The 17,005-nt window shown below is 41.9% G+C and overlaps 1 long non-coding RNA gene across 1 annotated transcript; it reads left to right on the top strand.

The window, feature by feature from the left end:
- Positions 1–5,328: 5,328 nt before the first annotated feature.
- Positions 5,329–15,594, top strand: LOC134204199 (uncharacterized). Its single transcript, XR_009977805.1, has 3 exons — positions 5,329–6,247; positions 6,308–6,522; positions 15,147–15,594. It is a non-coding gene; the product is annotated as an uncharacterized LOC134204199 (long non-coding RNA).
- The last annotated feature ends 1,411 nt before the right edge of the window (positions 15,595–17,005 follow it).

Consider the following 17,005-nt stretch of genomic DNA (forward strand, 5'->3'; position numbering starts at 1 on the left):
TTGAGAAATCCTGTGGGAATCGTTGGAGGATCTCTATGGGTTTCGCTAAGGAATCACTGTAGGATTTGTTTGAGCATTCCTAAGGCCGGTAGATCAGCTACATTATATCCGAGATTATATCACCTGAAAAATATTATTTATAATGTATTAATTATAAGAGAAACAACTCATGTGTAGTTATTATTTGATACTTACATGGAAACGATTGATGCTGCGTAGATCATAAAAAAAAATCAATATTTCCCCATAAAACATTTGACAGATGGGAAATTCCCAGGTACACCGACGAAGTCGGGTGCCGATGAAACCAACTGATTTTTCCACCGACGAAATCGGATGTCGACCAAGCTATCGACGAAGTCAACCATTTTATCGCCGACAAAATCGGGTGTCGTAAAATCAACCTTCAAAAATACCAACTAAATCGGGTGCCGACCAAATCATTTGAATGGCTAACCTATTTTGTCGGGTGACTCATAGACATAATTTATATCGACGTATCAATCGATAGATTAAGTACTGTTTATATAGACGATTTTATCGGGATAATAGTTGGCAGATTACATTTGACTAGCATATTATTATTCATGATTATGCAGTTGTTGTGATTATTGAAACAATATTATTAGAATTAGTCAAAAAGTGAATATATTCCATGTAAATTGTAAAGTTTAGTGCAAAACGATGACAAATATGTGTTTGTATTTATGTTTCTGTGAAGAAAGTATCGCAAAAAGTTTTCAGCACTTATCCTTGACTCGCAACAAGTTTCGACGGCGAATCCTGTTTCTTGATGAAAATTGGTCGGAATATATATATATATGGATTCGGAGGTTATGGTAATATGTAATACATCTTTTTATATTATAAAAGTTTAAAATTTGGGTTTTCACTAGCGAAAACATGTGAAAAACTCTGGTCTATTTTTGGGTCGTGACTTTAATTGCTGCTCGCACCAGGTGGAATTCGACGAGGAATCCTATCCCATTGTTTCCTATGGTAAATTGGCCAGATCAGACTGCGAACCCTGAAGTAAAAAAGTCTGTTAGGTTATGGTGACTAAATGGAACAATTTTCGAAGCCATTCAACCTTCAACCAGGAAAGTATTTATTGCGTATTCGTTTTAAAAGCATTTATAAACCAACTTTTTTCATTTGCGTTCTTTTCTCGTCAGCCTATTTCCTCATGAGTGACAAACAGGGGCCCACGAAAACGACTCCCATACCCGGACCCAACACACGGCTTTTCGTCCTAACTGGTGGAAGGTTGGTCCAAAGATTTCCCGTTTTAATTTTTACCTACGGTGCCTATTAGAATTTAGGATTAAAGCACCAATCTCAATGCCAGCGAAACGACGACGGAAACGGAGAATTTGACACAATAAATATGGCCTGTCAAATCTTGCCGTATCCATTGCCGTTCACTAAACTAATTCAATATATACATCGCTCGATTTAATAAAAATAAATCACCCTATTTCGTCGGATTATGTTTGTTTTCAGTTTAAAACATCCGATTCATAGCCTATTTTAGTTGAACAAAAACAACCGATTTCATCGGGAAACGTCTACTATTCATTAGAATACATTTACTAATCGAGCAATTTAGTTGCTTTTAATCAGCCGATTTCGTCGGCTATATTTTATTCTTAAGCGGAATCAGTTTATTAATCATGCGATTCTTCAGGTTTTCATCGGCCGATTTCGTCGATGTAATTGATTTTTTGCGCTAGGCTATGTTAGCCGATTAAGGTGAAGGTGGGTTGAGTACCAACAAAGCTTAGAAAGTATTAGTACAATAAAACTGTCATATACTGTAGTAGTATTGGTGTCGTATTTATAAAAACAAAGAATATTAGTAGGGTGGTTCAAAAAACGACCCAGCACCACCACGCTCACTCGATTCCGTCCCATGCTCCGAGTGTCCTCCAAAAACCGATTTGAACAAAAACTGGTTGAGCGCAAGCCGGTTCAAGTTTATATGAAAACTAGTATGGGAAACTGAACCTTTTAGACTAGACTACACGCCCGTTCCAAATCACTCAGAGACTGAGTGAAATTGTATTGCCGTCTCTTTTTTCTCACGGAAATCTTACTCATTTTTCGTAAAAAGTGGAACTACTTAAATTTTGAGTAGTTCCACTTTTTACGAAAATTGAGTAACTTTTCCGTGGGAAAAAAAGAGACGGCAAAACAGTTTCACTCAGTCTCTGAGTGAGGGGCTGTCCATAAACCACGTAGACTCTTGAGGGGGAGGGAGGGGTTTCGAAAAAGTCTACGTTAGTCTACAAAGGGGGACGAGGGGGTATACCAAAAGTCTACGTAGACTTTTTTTTACAACAATTTATACCGAAGCTATGTGCAAAGTTAACTTGTTTGATTTTTTTAAAAGATTTTCCCAAATTTTTTTGCAAGACTTCATCGAAATAATCTAATGAATTTCTTTGAAGTAATAGGGTAATAGCAATACATAGTCTGAACTACGGCTTAAAACTATATGGATATTCCCAGGAAATTCTTCTGTGCTGAGCAGGAAAATTCTACGGAGTATTCTATAAAAACTTTCGAAAAATTTCCACTTGGATTTTATTGCAGATTCTACTATTTTTTTAAATTTTCGTCGGGAACAAGTGATTCTTTATAATTTTCAAAATTTCCGTGAGAATCCCTTCACTGGAGATTTTCTGGAAAGTCCGCGGAATTTTTTTCCTAATTTCGGAAATTCTTCGTATATTTTAGGGCAATTAAATTTTCGTCGGGAACAAGTGATTCTTTATAATTTTCAAAATTTCTGTGAGAATCCCTTCACTGGAGATTTTCTGGAAAGTCCGCGGAATTTTTTTCCTAATTTCGGAAATTCTTCGTATATTTTAGGGCAATTTCTTCGGGAGTACTAATGCGAATTCTTTGGAATGATCGATGGAAAATTTTAGGAATTTCTAAAGAAACTGTTGAAAATTTCCACGAGAAATTATTTGAATTTCCTACCAAAAGCGCTTTGAGTTTCCGTAAAAAAATGTTTGCCATTTTCGTAAGAAAGCTTTTGTAATTTTCATGAAAAAATATTCGAAATTTTTCCGAGAAATTCACCAAAATTTCAACTGAAAATTCTCTGTAATTTCCACCGCAAATTATTCGGACAAGTCTTTGGAATGTCTACAGGATTTAAAAAAAATCCTTAGGAAATTGCTCTAAATCTGTAAGCAAGAACGTAGGAAACCATTCCAAAAGTCCACGGGTAATATTTTGGAATATCCATTTAAACTTAAAATTTCCACGGAAAATAATTCTAAATATTCATGGAAATTCTGAAAATTCTTCGGTTTTATACAAATTTGAACCAGCGTGAAGAATTGTAGGTCAGATGTGTGACAGATTTTAAGCAGTGGCGCGCCGATACAAAAGTTTCGGCAGCGGTAATGCACACCTCTAGGAGGAATCGAATTCAACAGAAACTGAATTAATTGACTTAGAGGTTTGGTTTCAGGAGCAGTGGACAGAGGATTAAATTTGATTTCGATTTTGATTGTCTAATCACATATGATATTGTGTAAATTTTTGGAAAAGTCTACGTAGACTTCAAGGGGGTGGGGGAGGGGTTTCGGAAAAGTCTACGAAAGTCTACTAGGGGGGAGGGAGGGGTTTAAAAATGTGAAATTTCAGTCTACGTGGTTTGTGGACAGCCCCTGATTTAAAACGGGTGTGTAGACTAGAAGTATCTGCCCCTGGTGCGATAGATATCACAGACAAATTCTGGGTACATATTTTGTTGAATTGCACGTTTCACTGATGCCTTCTGAGAAGCCCAATTATCATGCTAAAGATTCGCAACCTCGATTAAAATCGACTCCTAACTATTGGAAAGACCATTCAATATGGATTGTCTATGGAGTTAAAGCTCTTGAATATTTCTTCCAGTCATATGGTCCCCCCCCTCGCCATCGCCCAATGACGGAGTGCCAGAATCAGAATAATGTTAAATTCAAGCCCGCCATATCAACTGTCATATAAACCTGAAACGACCTATGCACGGTAAGCTTCTATTCAAACCAGCCCAAACCATCGGATGACACCCAAATTATAATTCATATTCGACTGAGCGTGGCGGAGCAAAACTATTTTTTGAACCACCCTAGTTATTAGTTTGCTGCTGTCGGTGCCGTTGTTGACATTCGTTCCGCGATCAGATTTTAATCGTTTTTTTCGGGCAAAAATAGCAGTTTATATTAAGTTTTCGGTTTGAACAAGTGACTGATTTCGAAAAGTGATGTTTAATTTGCATTCCATCAACATTTTGGGCTGCTCATGTGCGGAGAAGTGAGTAAAAACTTGATTTTTTCAGTGCCCTTTGAGCAGAAGTGAAGTGCAGTGATAAACTCACCAAATCGCGAACGGCTAATAAATTGGCACGAAACTGCCGATTTATGATATTATTCGAGTCGAAATACATAGGATTCTTTGGATAAACATGTTCATTATCACGGGAAGTGAATAAATATGCTGTGAACAGGTTAGTAATTTGAATATAAAACTTTTGTTCGAAGCTGTTCGATGCATTCGAATGTTGGTGGGAGAGGAGAGCGGGAGGTGTGGGGTTGACCCGTAGAAGGTCCGGTGCCATATTGACTGCCATCGTGGTACTCTTCCAACTATGTCCTTAATCAACCAACTAAATTTCTTCAAATCTACTGATTTGGATGGCCGATTTAATATACTGTTTAATCGCTTAACGCCCCTGTTAAGCTCCCATAAGCGTCTGTGCAACAAACAACCGATTAGTCGGCTGCAAAGTAGGCCGATCCAGCCGACGAAAACCGACTAAATCTGGGGAAAAGTCGGTAGGATGTTTTATGGGGCTATGTTAGCCGATTAATCAACCAACTAAATTTCTTCAAATCTACTGATTTGGATGGCCGATTTAATATACTGTTTAATCGCTTAACGCCCCTGTTAAGCTCCCATAAGCGTCTGTGCAACAAACAACCGATTAGTCGGCTGCAAAGTAGGCCGAGCCAGCCGACGAAAACCGACTAAATCTGGGGAAAAGTCGGTAGGATGTTTTATGGGGTTAATTCTGTAATCAATTTCCGGCACTGTCATTTTTGATTTAATTTTCTTCAATCACTCTTCTGACAGACAGTGTCAGGAATCTGTCAAAACTCACAGCAAACACTTTCAAATAAATTTACCATAATATGAGTAAAATACACTAGCGCCTCTGGCGGTGCTGGTCTCGTCAGCTCATCTGGCCTAGCTAGCTCTCGGCGAAATCTACTTCTTCTTTTTTGTCGAAAATCATGTCGCCGTGGTTTGACGTTTCATTTTTGCTGTAAGAGTGAAAAGAATAAAAACAATAATTTGAAAACGGGGTTTCGAACTTCTCCTTCTCACTCTTACAAAAATAAAATGTTTTGTGAACCGGTCAACAACTTCGCGAAAATTAGGCCTCCGATTCAGTCGCGAGTGTTAAAACGGTTGCAGTGCGAACTGTTCGGAGAAAGCGGTCCTCAAGGTCCAGGATGTGCTGTACAACATCGAGACGCTTTTTCGGTTGCACCATTCGAAACTGAAACCATAAACCAACTTGTTCACCTCGCTTTTAGTTGGATGCAGCAGAAGCAGACGAACCTGTAGAACATAGCCGGCATCATCCGGCCGATCACGCAATCGGTAACACCTCTAATTGCGCCAGCCATCGGTCATCATCCGAACCCACCGCAGCAGCAAATACCGTTCCTGGCGGCGGATGCTATCTCGCCGGCGTCACTGACGCGGTGGCCCAGTAGCAGCAGTTTCTGCAGAGCCTGATGAAGAAGCTTATTACGCTGGCGGCAATCCTAACGCCCAACGCAGCGACCTCACTATAGACCGCAGGAACCGATGCCACCAATCTGACGCCATACGCCACCCTGCCCCAGTTTGCCTCGGCGGCAGCAGCAGCATTCATCACAACGCATTTACATAATCCTATGATGGCACAAGCAGTGGCTGCGGCCGCTGGGAAGCAGATCAAAGATCCCGTTCGGCATCGTGGTGTCCGCCAAGGTGTTCATCGACAAGCAAACCAACCTGTCCAAGTGCTTCGACTTTGTGCCGTTCGACAATATGGCCTCGGCGCAGGCCGCCATCCAGGCGATGCACGGTTTCCAGATCGGCACCAAGCGGCTGAAAGCGTAGTTGAAGCGTTCGAAGGACGTCACTGACGCGGAAGGAAAGGATTCGTTTTCTTCAGGCAACCATACGAGAGGTGAATGTTTATTTCTATGATTCTATTTCTAGAAAATAAATGCATATTTCATACACATAGGTCGCCTCTAAGGTAGGAAGGCCTTGATGCTTGAGACAAAACCACATTTTGTCGGATGGATAATTCTACCGGAAGGCAAGCTGCCGTAGGTCATCTTGATTTCAGACGGGTCTGATGAATACGAGGGAAATAATTTACAGCACGAAGCTACGAAAAGAATTTCTGTATTTTCGATCCATCCCGGATTCCTTAGAGCTGCTCCAAAGCCTGAATAGGTCAGTAATAATATTTATTAAATAACAAAACTGAATTCATTCGATAACTTGTTTAGGAATACCGCCGAGAATACATCGAGAAGTCTTTCGGTATTTTCTTTGGAAATTCTTTCGGGTTTTTCTTTGGGAATTTCTTCTGGAATACCTTGAGGAATATCTACGAGATTTTCTGCGGGAGCTCCTACAGGAATTCCTTTGGGAATACCTACGGAATTTGCAGAATAGTTTTGGAAATAGTGGGAGTAATTTTTAAAGGATTCTCCAAAAATGTTTTTTGGAAATTCCACAAAATTCTTCCCGGAATTCCTTTACGTATTCCTTCGGTTATTGCACCGGAAGTTTCTTCATGAATACCTTCGAAATCATCTCCGGGAATTTCTTCGAGAATTCCTTCGCAAATGAGGAAGAAGACGCAGAAGAAAGCAGAAAGTAGGAAACAGGAAGAAGAAAGAAGAAATGAGAAGGACGGAAAAAGGAAGAAGAAAGAAGCAAAATAGAAGAAAGACATAAAGAAGAAGGAAGAAGAAATAAGAAAGAATATAGATGAAATAGGAAAGAAAAACAAAAAAAGGATAAAGAAGCAGAGAGAAGGATGAAGAAGGAAGAAGGAAAAAGAAATACGGAAGAAGATAGAAGAAGGAAGGAAGATCAAAGAATACAGAAGGAAGAAGAAAGCAGGAAGTATGAAACAGGAAGAAGAAATGAGAAAGGAGAAAGACGGAAAAAGGAAGAAGGAGGAAGCAAAGTAGAAGAAAGAAATAAGGAAGAAGAAATAAAAAAAATACAAAATAAAGAAGGAAGGAAGATTCGCATTGATTGATATTATTGGTCAAATGCAGTGGCGTATACAGGAAGGGGTGGTTTTGGACATAAAGCCCCCCCCCCCCCAGAGACAAATCTTTTAGAAGACATTTTTTTTCGAACCCTCTCGAGTTAAAAAAATGTTCAGGAACCGTCAGTCATCACCAGAAGGTTCCTCTTTTTTGAAGAAATTCCAAGAGAATTCAAGGTGTGCTTTGAACTTCCGAAGGAATTCCCAGAGGAACTTTCGAAGGAATTCCCAGAGGAACTTCCGAAGGAATTCCCAAAGGAACTGCCGAAGGAATTCTTAGAGGAACTTCCGAAGGAATTCCCAGAGGAGCCCAGAGGGAATTCCTTCGGAAGTTCTTCTAAGATTTCCTTCCGAAGTTCCTCGGAAATGCCTTCGGAAGTTTCTCTGGAAATTCTTTCGCAAGTTCCTCTGCAAAATCCTCCGCAAAGTTCTCTGGGAATTCCTTCGGAACTTCCTCTAGGAATTCCTTCGGAAGTTCCGCTGGGTATTCCATCGGAAGTTCTTCTGGAATCCCTTAGGAAGTTCCTCTGGGAATTCCTTTGGCAGTTCCTCTGGGAATTCCTTCGGAAGTTCCTCTGGAAATCCCTTCGGAAGTTGCTCTGAGAATTTCTTCGGAAGTTTCTCTGAAAATTCCTTCGGAAGTTCTTTTGGAATTTCTTCGGAAGTTCCTCTGGGAAATTTCTTCGGAAGTTTCTCTGGGAATTCCTCCGGAAGTTCGTCTGGTAATTCTCTCGGAAGTTTCTCTGGGAATTCCTTCGGAAGTTCCTTTGGAAATTCCTTCGGAAGTTTTTCTGAAAATTCCTTCGGAAGTTCTTCTAAAATCCTTCCGGAAGTTTCTCTGGGAATTCCTTCGGAAGTTCCTCTGGGAATTCCATCTGATTTTTTTTAAACATTTTTAATGTGTTAATTCTTTCTGAAGTTCCTCTGGTAATTCCTTTGGAAGTTCCTCTGGGAATTCTTTTGGAAGTTGCTCTGAGAATTCCTTCGGAAGATCCTCTGGGAATTCCTTCGGAAGTTCCTCTGGAAATGCCTTCGGAAGTTCCTCTGGAAATGCCTTCGGAAGTTTATCTGGAAATTCTTTCGCAAGTTCCTCTGCAAATTTCTTTGCAAGTTTCTCCAAGATTTCCTTCCGAAGTTCCTCGAAATGCCTTCGGAAGTTTCTCTGGAAATTCTTTCGCAAGTTCCTCTGCAAGATCCTCCGCAAAGTTCTCTGGGAATTCCTTCGGAAGTTCCTCTGGGAATTCCTTCGGAAGTTATTCTGGGAATTCCTTCGGATGTTTCTCTGGGTATTCCTTTGGAAGTTCCTTTGAGAATTCCTTCGGAAGTATCTCTGGGAATACCTTCGGAAGTTCCTCTGGGAATTCCTTTGGAAGTTCCTCTGGGAATGCCTTGGGAAGTTCCTCTAAATTTCTTTGGAAGTTCCTTCAGAAGTTCCTTTGGAAATTCTTTCGGTAGTTCCTTTGGGAATTCCTTCGAAAATTCCTCTAGGAATTCCTTCGGAAGTTTCTGTAGGAATTCCTTTGGAAGTTCATCTGGTAGTTCTCTCGGAAGTTTCTCTGGTAGTTTCTCTTCGGAAGTTCCTTTGAGAATTTCATCGGAAGTTCCTCTAAATTACTTTGGAAGTTCCTTCGGAAGTTCATTTGGTGATTCCTTCGGAAGTTCCTTTGGGAATTCCTTCGGAAATTCTTCTAGGAATTCCTTCGGAAGTTTCTCTGGGAATTCCTTTGGAAGTTCCTTTGAGAATTCCTTCGGAAGTATCTCTGGGAATACCTTCGGAAGTTCCTCTGGGAATGCCTTGGGAAGTTCCTCTAAATTTCTTTGGAAGTTCCTTCAGAAGTTCCCTTGGAAATTCTTTCGGTAGTTCCTTTGGGAATTCCTTCGAAAATTCCTCTAGGAATTCCTTCGGAAGTTTCTGTAGGAATTCCTTTGGAAGTTCATCTGGTAGTTCTCTCGGAAGTTTCTCTGGTAGTTTCTCTTCGGAAGTTCCTTTGAGAATTCCTTCGGAAGTTCCTTTCGGAATTCCTTCGGAAGTTCCTTTGGGAATGCCTTCGGAAGTTCCTCTGGGAATTCCTTCGGAAGTTCCTCTGGGAATTCCTTTGGAAGTTCCATTAAGAATTCCTTCGGAAGTTCCTCTGGGAATTTCTTCTGAAGTTCCTCTGGGAATTCCTTCGGAAGTTCCTCTGGGAATTCCTTTGGAAGTTCCTCTGGGAATTCCTTCGGCAGTGGCTCTGAGAATTCCTTCGGCAGTGGCTCTGAGAATTCCTTCGGAAGTTCGTTTGGAAGTTCCTCTGGGAATTCCTTCGGAAGTTTCTTTGGGAATTCCATCAGAAGTTCCTCTGGAAATTCCTTCGAAAGTACCTCTGGAAATTCCTTCGGAAGTTGATCTGGAAATTCCTTCGGAAGTTGCTCTGAAAATTCCTTCGGAAGTCCCTTCAAAAATTCCTTCGGAAGTTCCTCTGGAATTCCTTCGGAAGTTCCATTAGAATTCCATCGGAAGTTCCTCTAAATTACTTTGGAAGTTCCTTCGGAAGTTCATTTGGTAATTCCTTCGGAAGTTCCTTTGGGAATTCCTTCGGAAATTCTTCTAGGAATTCCTTCGGAAGTTTCTCTGGGAATTCTTTCGGAAGTTCCTCTGGAATTTAGCGGAACTTAAAAAAGAATTCCCAGAGGAACTTTCAAAGAAATTCCCAGAGGAACTTCCGAGGGAATTCCCAGAGTTACTTCCGAAGGAATTCTCAAAGGAACTTCCGAAGGAATACCCAGAGAAACTTCCGAAGGAATTCCCAGAGGAATTTCCGAAGGAATTCCCAGAGAAACTTGCGTAAGCTTTTGCAGAGGAACTTGCGAAATAATTTCCAGAGAAACTTCTGAAGGCATTTCCAGAGGAACTTCCGAAGGAAATCTTAGAAGAACTTCCGAAGGAATTCCCAGAGGAACTTCTGAAGGAATTCTTAGAGAAACTTGCAAACAAATTTGCAGAGGAACTTGCGAAAGAATTTCCAGATAAACTTCTGAAGGCATTTCCAGAGGAACTTCCGAAGGCATTTCAGGAAATCCTCCGGGAATTCCTCTATGAATTCATCCGGAAATTCCTCTAGGTATTCATCCGGAAATGATTCCAGGTATTCTTCCGGGAATTCTTCCAGGAATACCTCCAGGAATTCCTGGCGGTATTCCCGGAGGAGTTCCTGGAGAAATTCCCAGAAGTATTCCCGGAGGAATTCCTAGAGGAACTCCTGAAGGAATTGTTGGAGGAATTCCCGAAGGAACTCTTGGAGGAATTCTGGGTGGAATTCCGGGAAGAATTCCCGAAGCAATTCAAGAAGAATTCCTGGAGAAATTCGCGGAAGAATTCCCGAAGTAGTTCTCAGAGCAAATCCCGAAGAAATTTCCGGAGGATTTCCCGAAGGAATTACGAGGCATTCCGGGGGAATTCCTTCGCTAACTTCTCAAAGAGTTCCTTAGGAGATTCCTTCAGGAGTTCCTTCGGGAATTCCTTCGGCAATTTCTCCGGGAATTCCTTCGGGAAATCTTCCAGGAATTCATTTGGGCATTCCTCCAGGAATTCCACCGGGAATTCCTCCGTAAATTCCTCCAGCAATTCCTTCGGAAATTCCTCCAGGAATTACTTCGGAAATTCCGGAATTCCCGGAGGAATTATTCGAGGAATTCCCAGAGGAATTCGTGGAGGAGTTCCTGGAAGAATTCCGGGAGAAATTCTCGGATGAATGCGGATGAATTTCGAAGGAACTTGGAGGAGTTCATGAAGGAACTCCTGGAGGAATCTCGAAGGAACTCCTTGCGAAATTTGCGAAGAAATTCCTCCGCCGTTCTTCGTAATTCCTCCAGGAATCCTTCCGGGAATACCTCCAGGAATTCCTCCGGGAATACCTCCAGGAATTCCTCCGGGAATTCCTCCAGGAATTGCTCCGGAAATTTTTCCAGGAATTCCTCCGGGAATTCTCCAGGAATTCCTCCGGAAATTCCTCCTGGAATATCTCCAAGGGTTCCTCCTGGAATTCTTCCAGGAGTTCCTCCGGGAACTTCTTCCAGGAGTTCCTCCAGGAACTTCTTCCAGGAGTTCCTCCAGGAACTTCTTCCAGGAGTTCCTCCAGGAACTTCTTCCAGGAGTTCCTCCAGGAACTTCTTCCAGGAGTTCCTCCGGGAACTTCTTCCAGGAGTTCCTCCGGGAATTCTTCCAGGAGTTCCTCCGAGAATTCTTCCAAGAGTTCCTCCAGGAACTCCTCCGGGGATACCTCCAGGAATTCCTCCAAGAACTCCTCCAGGGATTCCTCCGGGAATTCCAAGAGTTCCTCCGGGAATTCCTCCAGGAACTCCTCCGGGGATACCTCCAGGAATTCCTCCAAGAACTCCTCCAGGGATTCCACCGGTACTTCCTCCTCTTGGAATTCCTCCAGGGATTCCTCCGGAAATTCCTCCTGGTATTCCTCCGGGAATTCCTCCAGGAACTCCTCCGGGAATTTCTCATGGGATTCCTCCAAGAATTCCTCCCGGTATACCTCCAGGAACTCCTCCAAGAATTCCTCCAGGAATAACTCCAGGAATTCCTCAGGGAATTCTTCCAGGATTTCCTCTTGGAATTCCTCCAGGAATTCCTCCAGTAATTCCTCTTGGAATTCCTTCAGGGATTCCTCCGGAAATTCCTCCCAGTATTCCTCCGGAAATTCCTCCCGGTATTCCTCCGGGAATTCCTCCAGAAATTCCTCCGGAAATTCCTCCAGAAATTCCTCCGGAAATTCCTCCCAGTATTCCTCCGGAAATTCCTCCCAGTATTCCTCCGGAAATTCCTCCCGGTATTCCTCCATGAATTCCTCCGAGAATTCTTCGGGAAATTCCTCGGGGAATTCCTCCAGGAATTCCTCCGGGAATTCCTCCAAGAATTCCTCCGGGAATTCCTCCAGGAATTGCTCCGGGAATTCCTCCAGGAATTCCTCCGGGAATTCCTCCGGGAATTCCTCTAGGAATTCCTCCGGAAATTCCTCCAGGAATTCCTCCGGAAATTCCTCCAGGAATTCCTCCGGAAATTCCTCCAGGAATTCCTCCGGAAATTCCTGTGGAATTCCTGAAGAAATTCCTGGAGGAATTCTCGGAGAAATAGCTGGAGGAATTCCTAGAGGAGCTCCTGGAGAATTCCTGGCTGTATTCCCGGATAAACTCCTGAGGGAATGTCCGGAGGAACTCCTGGGGGAATACCCGGAAGAATTCCTGGGAATTCAGGAGGAATTCCTGGGGGAATTCTCGGAGGATTTCCTGGAGAAATTCCCGGAGGAATAGCTGGAGGAATTCCTAGAGGATCTCCTGGAGAATTTCCCGGAGGAATTCCTGGAGGTATGAGGGAATTTCTGAAGCAAATCAAGAAAAATTCCTGGAGAAATTCGCGTAAGAATTCCCGGAGTAGTTCCCAGAGGAAATCCCGAAGAAATTTCCGGAGGATTTCCCGAAGAAATTACGAGGAATTCCTCCGGGAAGACCTCTAGGATTTCCTCCGCAATTACCTTTTGGAATTCCTCTTGGAATACCTCCAGGAATTCCTCCGATAATTCCTCCAGAAATTCCACCGGGAATACCTCCAGGAGTTCCTCCGGTAATTTCGCCAGGAATTCCACCGGGAATACCTCCAGGAGTTCCTCGGGGAATACCTCCTGTAATTCCTCTAAAAATTCCTCCGGAATTCTTCGGGGAACTCTTTCAGGAAATACTCCAGGAATTCTTCCGGGAATTCCTCCTGGGGGATTCCTGAAGATATTCCTGTAGGAATAGCTGGAAGGATTCCTAGAGGAATTCCTGGCGGTATTCCCGGATGAACTCCTGAGAGAATGTCCGGAAGAATTCCTGGGGGAAATCCCGGAGGAATTCCTGGAGGAATTCTCGGAGGATTTTCTGGGGGAATTCCCGAAGAAATTCCTAGAGGATCCCCTGGAGGAATTCCTAGAGGATCTCCTGGAGGAATAAAGGAATTCCCAAAGCAATTCAAGAAGAATTCCTGGAGAAATTTGCGTAGGAATTCCCGGAGTAGTTCCCAGAGGAAATCCCGAAGAAATTTCCGGAGGATTTTCCGAAGAAAAAACGAATTTCTCAAGGAGTTCCTCCAGGAATTTCTCCGGGAATACCTTTAGGAATTCCTCCGGGAATATCTCTAGGAATTCCTCTTGGAATACCTCCAGGAATTCCTCTGGTAATACCTCCAGGAATTCCATCGGGAATACCTCCAGGAGTTCCTCCGGGAATACCTCCTGGAATTCCACTAAAAATTCCTCCGGAATTCTTCGGGGAATTCCCGGAGGAATTCTCGGAGGATTTCCTGGGGGAATTCCCGGAGAAATTCCTAGAGGAATTTCCGGAGGAATAGCTGGAGGAATTCCTAGAGGGGAATTCCCGGAGGAATTCTTGAAGGAATTTCTAAAGAAATTTTTGAAAGAATTTCTAAAGGAATTCTCGAAGAAATTTTTAACGGAACTCTAGAGGAATTTTCGAAGGAATTCACGAAGTTTTTTTCGAAGGAATTCCCAGAGTAATTTCCAAAAGAATTTCCGAAGCAATTTCCAAAAAAAATTCCGAAAGAATTTCCATAAAAATTCTTGTATCGGAGACGAGCCAGCCTAGGGCTGAAAGTAGAAAATTCTAATGAAATTCCCGAGGAATTGACAGGGGAATTCTCGAATGCCCGAAGAAATATTCAGAGATATTCCTGGAGGAATTTCCAAACAATTTTTCGAAGAAATGCTTTGAGGGATTTCCTAGAGAATTTTCCGTAGGAATATCCGACGGCCGAGTAATTCCCGCAAGAATTTCGGAAAGAATTCTCAAAAAAAATCCCGGAAAAATACGTCTGGAAATTCCAAAGGGAATCCTTTTGATATTCCTCCCTGAATCCTTCCAAGATTCCGAAGGGAAAGTTCCTGAGATTCTGAAGGAAGCCATACTGGGATTCCGAAGATAATTGTTTTTGGATTCCGAAGAAACCTTCCAAGAATCCAAAGAGAATTCAGAATTTCCCAAAAAATCCCAAAAAAAAAATTGGCTTTGGAATCACAAATTAATTTCCTTCTTCATCAAAAAAAAAAGTTTCTTCCGAGTCCCAAAAGAATTTCCTTCGAAATCCTAAGAGGGTTGCCTTCAGAATCCCAAAAGGATTTTCTTTGGAATCTTGATTCTTCCGAATCATAAACGATTACCTAAACGCAATGAAGCCTGGAAAGAATTCCTTGCATGATTCCAAAAGAATTTTCTTTGGATTCCTAAAAGAGAATTCCGGAATCCCAAGAAGCTTCTCTAAATCTCAAAAGGATTTCTTTTGGAACCCCGAAAGAATGCTATTCGGAAGGCCAAAGGATCTATTTCATGAACATCATAAGAATTCTTTTTGAAATCCAAAAAGGTTTCCCTTCGTAACCCCAAAAGGATTCGCATCGAAATTCCAGAGATTTCGGAATCTCAAAATGAATTATTCTCCTAAAAGATGCTAAGAAAACTTCCGGAGTTGAAAGCATTTCCCGTAGGAATGCTGGAAGCATTTCAATTAGGAGTTGTCGTTGAAATCCCTGCATTACCTTCCGTTTGATTTCGCTATTAATGCGGGGAGAAATTCCGAAGTATGTACTTATCGATGCAATATTTCGCAGATTTCTCGAATATTTTTTGCATGAATCATCAAATTCTTTTCACGGAACTCCGAGGAACCATCACTTTTTGTTGTTCCTGGAACGAAAGGTGCTTCCAATTATAAAATTAACTTAGTAGCATCATTCGGTGATTTGTTGTTCCTTTTCAGATCCAGAACTGGCTGTTGGCCTTCGTTTTATGCTGCTCAGGATGATACCAGTGGAAGTAATCGAACAGATCGTGAAAACAGTTCCGATTTCCTGGTGGAGAAGGAACTCTCCCAAAATAATCTTGTCCGATTCGCTAGAGATTTCGGAGTAGCAGCACAAATATCCTTCCGTCTGACTTTGTAACCCGATCGATTGCTTCAATGGCAATTATTGTATGTATTATTTCTTTTTAGATTAATAAAAATACGTAATGCTACGTTTTGACAGGGCAAGTGAATTGAACAACTCAGTTGAATTCAATTGACTTGCCAAAAGTTGAACATGTTCAACTTTCTTTTCGTTCAAGTGAATTGAATTAAGGTGTTTACACGTTCAGTTCGCGTTCGATTCAAGCGAATTGCTCAATTCACTTGCCTTGTCTAAACGTAGCATAAAGCTTCTGCTTCCCAATTCTCATCGAGTTTGTTGACATCTAATCATCTATCTCTTTCAAGCATATAGAAAAGATAGGATTTGGAAACAAATTATATCATTTTCATGCGCTTGAAAGAGAAAGATGATTAGACGTGAGCAGGCTCTATAAGGGTTGCTGACGTTTAATCATCTTTCTCTTTCAAGCGCACGGCGAAGATAGAGTTTGTTTTCATCGGGAAACGTTTCCCGATGAAAACAAATCCTATCTTTCCTTTGCGCTTGAAAGAGAAAGATGATTAAACGCCAGCAACCTCTATTTTCAAAACAACAACTAATGAAAGAAAACAAAAACGAAGAAGAACCCCAAATCAGGAGCTCGATGGGGCTTGACGTTCCATAGCACGACGTCGGACCCGCATCAGGCTGAAACGTCAAACCCATTTCGCATGTTCGAAGCCAGACGAGCTCGACGCAAACGGTGCAGAATCGCGAGATGTAAGGCGGATCCTCAATCATCTATCTCTTTCAAGCATATAGAAAAGATAGGATTTGGAAACAAATTATATCATTTTCATGCGCTTGAAAGAGAAAGATGATTAGACGTGAGCAGGCTCTATTTTCAAAACAACAACTAATGAAAGAAAACAAAAACGAAGAAGAACCCCAAATCAGGAGCTCGATGGGGCTTGACGTTCCATAGCACGACGTCGGACCCGCATCAGGCTGAAACGTCAAACCCATTTCGCATGTTCGAAGCCAGACGAGCTCGACGCAAACGGTGCAGAATCGCGAGATGTAAGGCGGATCCTCTTGCTCTGCTCAGGCTCAGATCGGACTCTCAGGCTTATTCTGCGTCTCGCACGAGACGAAACGACAATTCTCGTCTCGTTGTCGTGTGACACTTCTCGCTCTATTCCGAATGTCGACTCACGCGAGGCGAGACATTCATTTCGTATCGAGAGGTAGGATGAACTGACACCGAATTGAAGTTCACTCGGAGAAATGTCAAAACAAGAAAAGTTCATCGCGTAGTTTAGGAGAAGGGCGAAGGCAGTAATGCTTGATAAATATTATTTGTAAGTATGCTTCTAATTGCAAATATTTGCAGAGTTAGTACTATATTTTAATAATGGATGCTTTTGTTCACCATTTGAGAATTATCACATGAACTACTGAACGAATTTCTAACTAAGTTTGCGACAAAAGTGCTTTTGGGAATTCGCCCTTTTTTGGACATAGTAAAGATTTGTTTGAATGTTAGTTCGCTAGTTTTTCTTCGATAAACAAATCAATAGTTTGTAAAAGTTTTTTATTTATTAGTGTATAAACTCTGACGAGGACGTGCGAGAAAGACTATTTTGATTACGTGATGGCAATAACTTCAAGTCTCTTCAAGCCACGGCGGGAGAAAGCGGATTCCGACCGGAATTTTATCGACGGATAT

The sequence above is a fragment of the Armigeres subalbatus genome, unplaced genomic scaffold (genome assembly GCF_024139115.2).
Source record: "Armigeres subalbatus isolate Guangzhou_Male unplaced genomic scaffold, GZ_Asu_2 Contig444, whole genome shotgun sequence".
NCBI lineage: Eukaryota > Metazoa > Arthropoda > Insecta > Diptera > Culicidae > Armigeres > Armigeres subalbatus.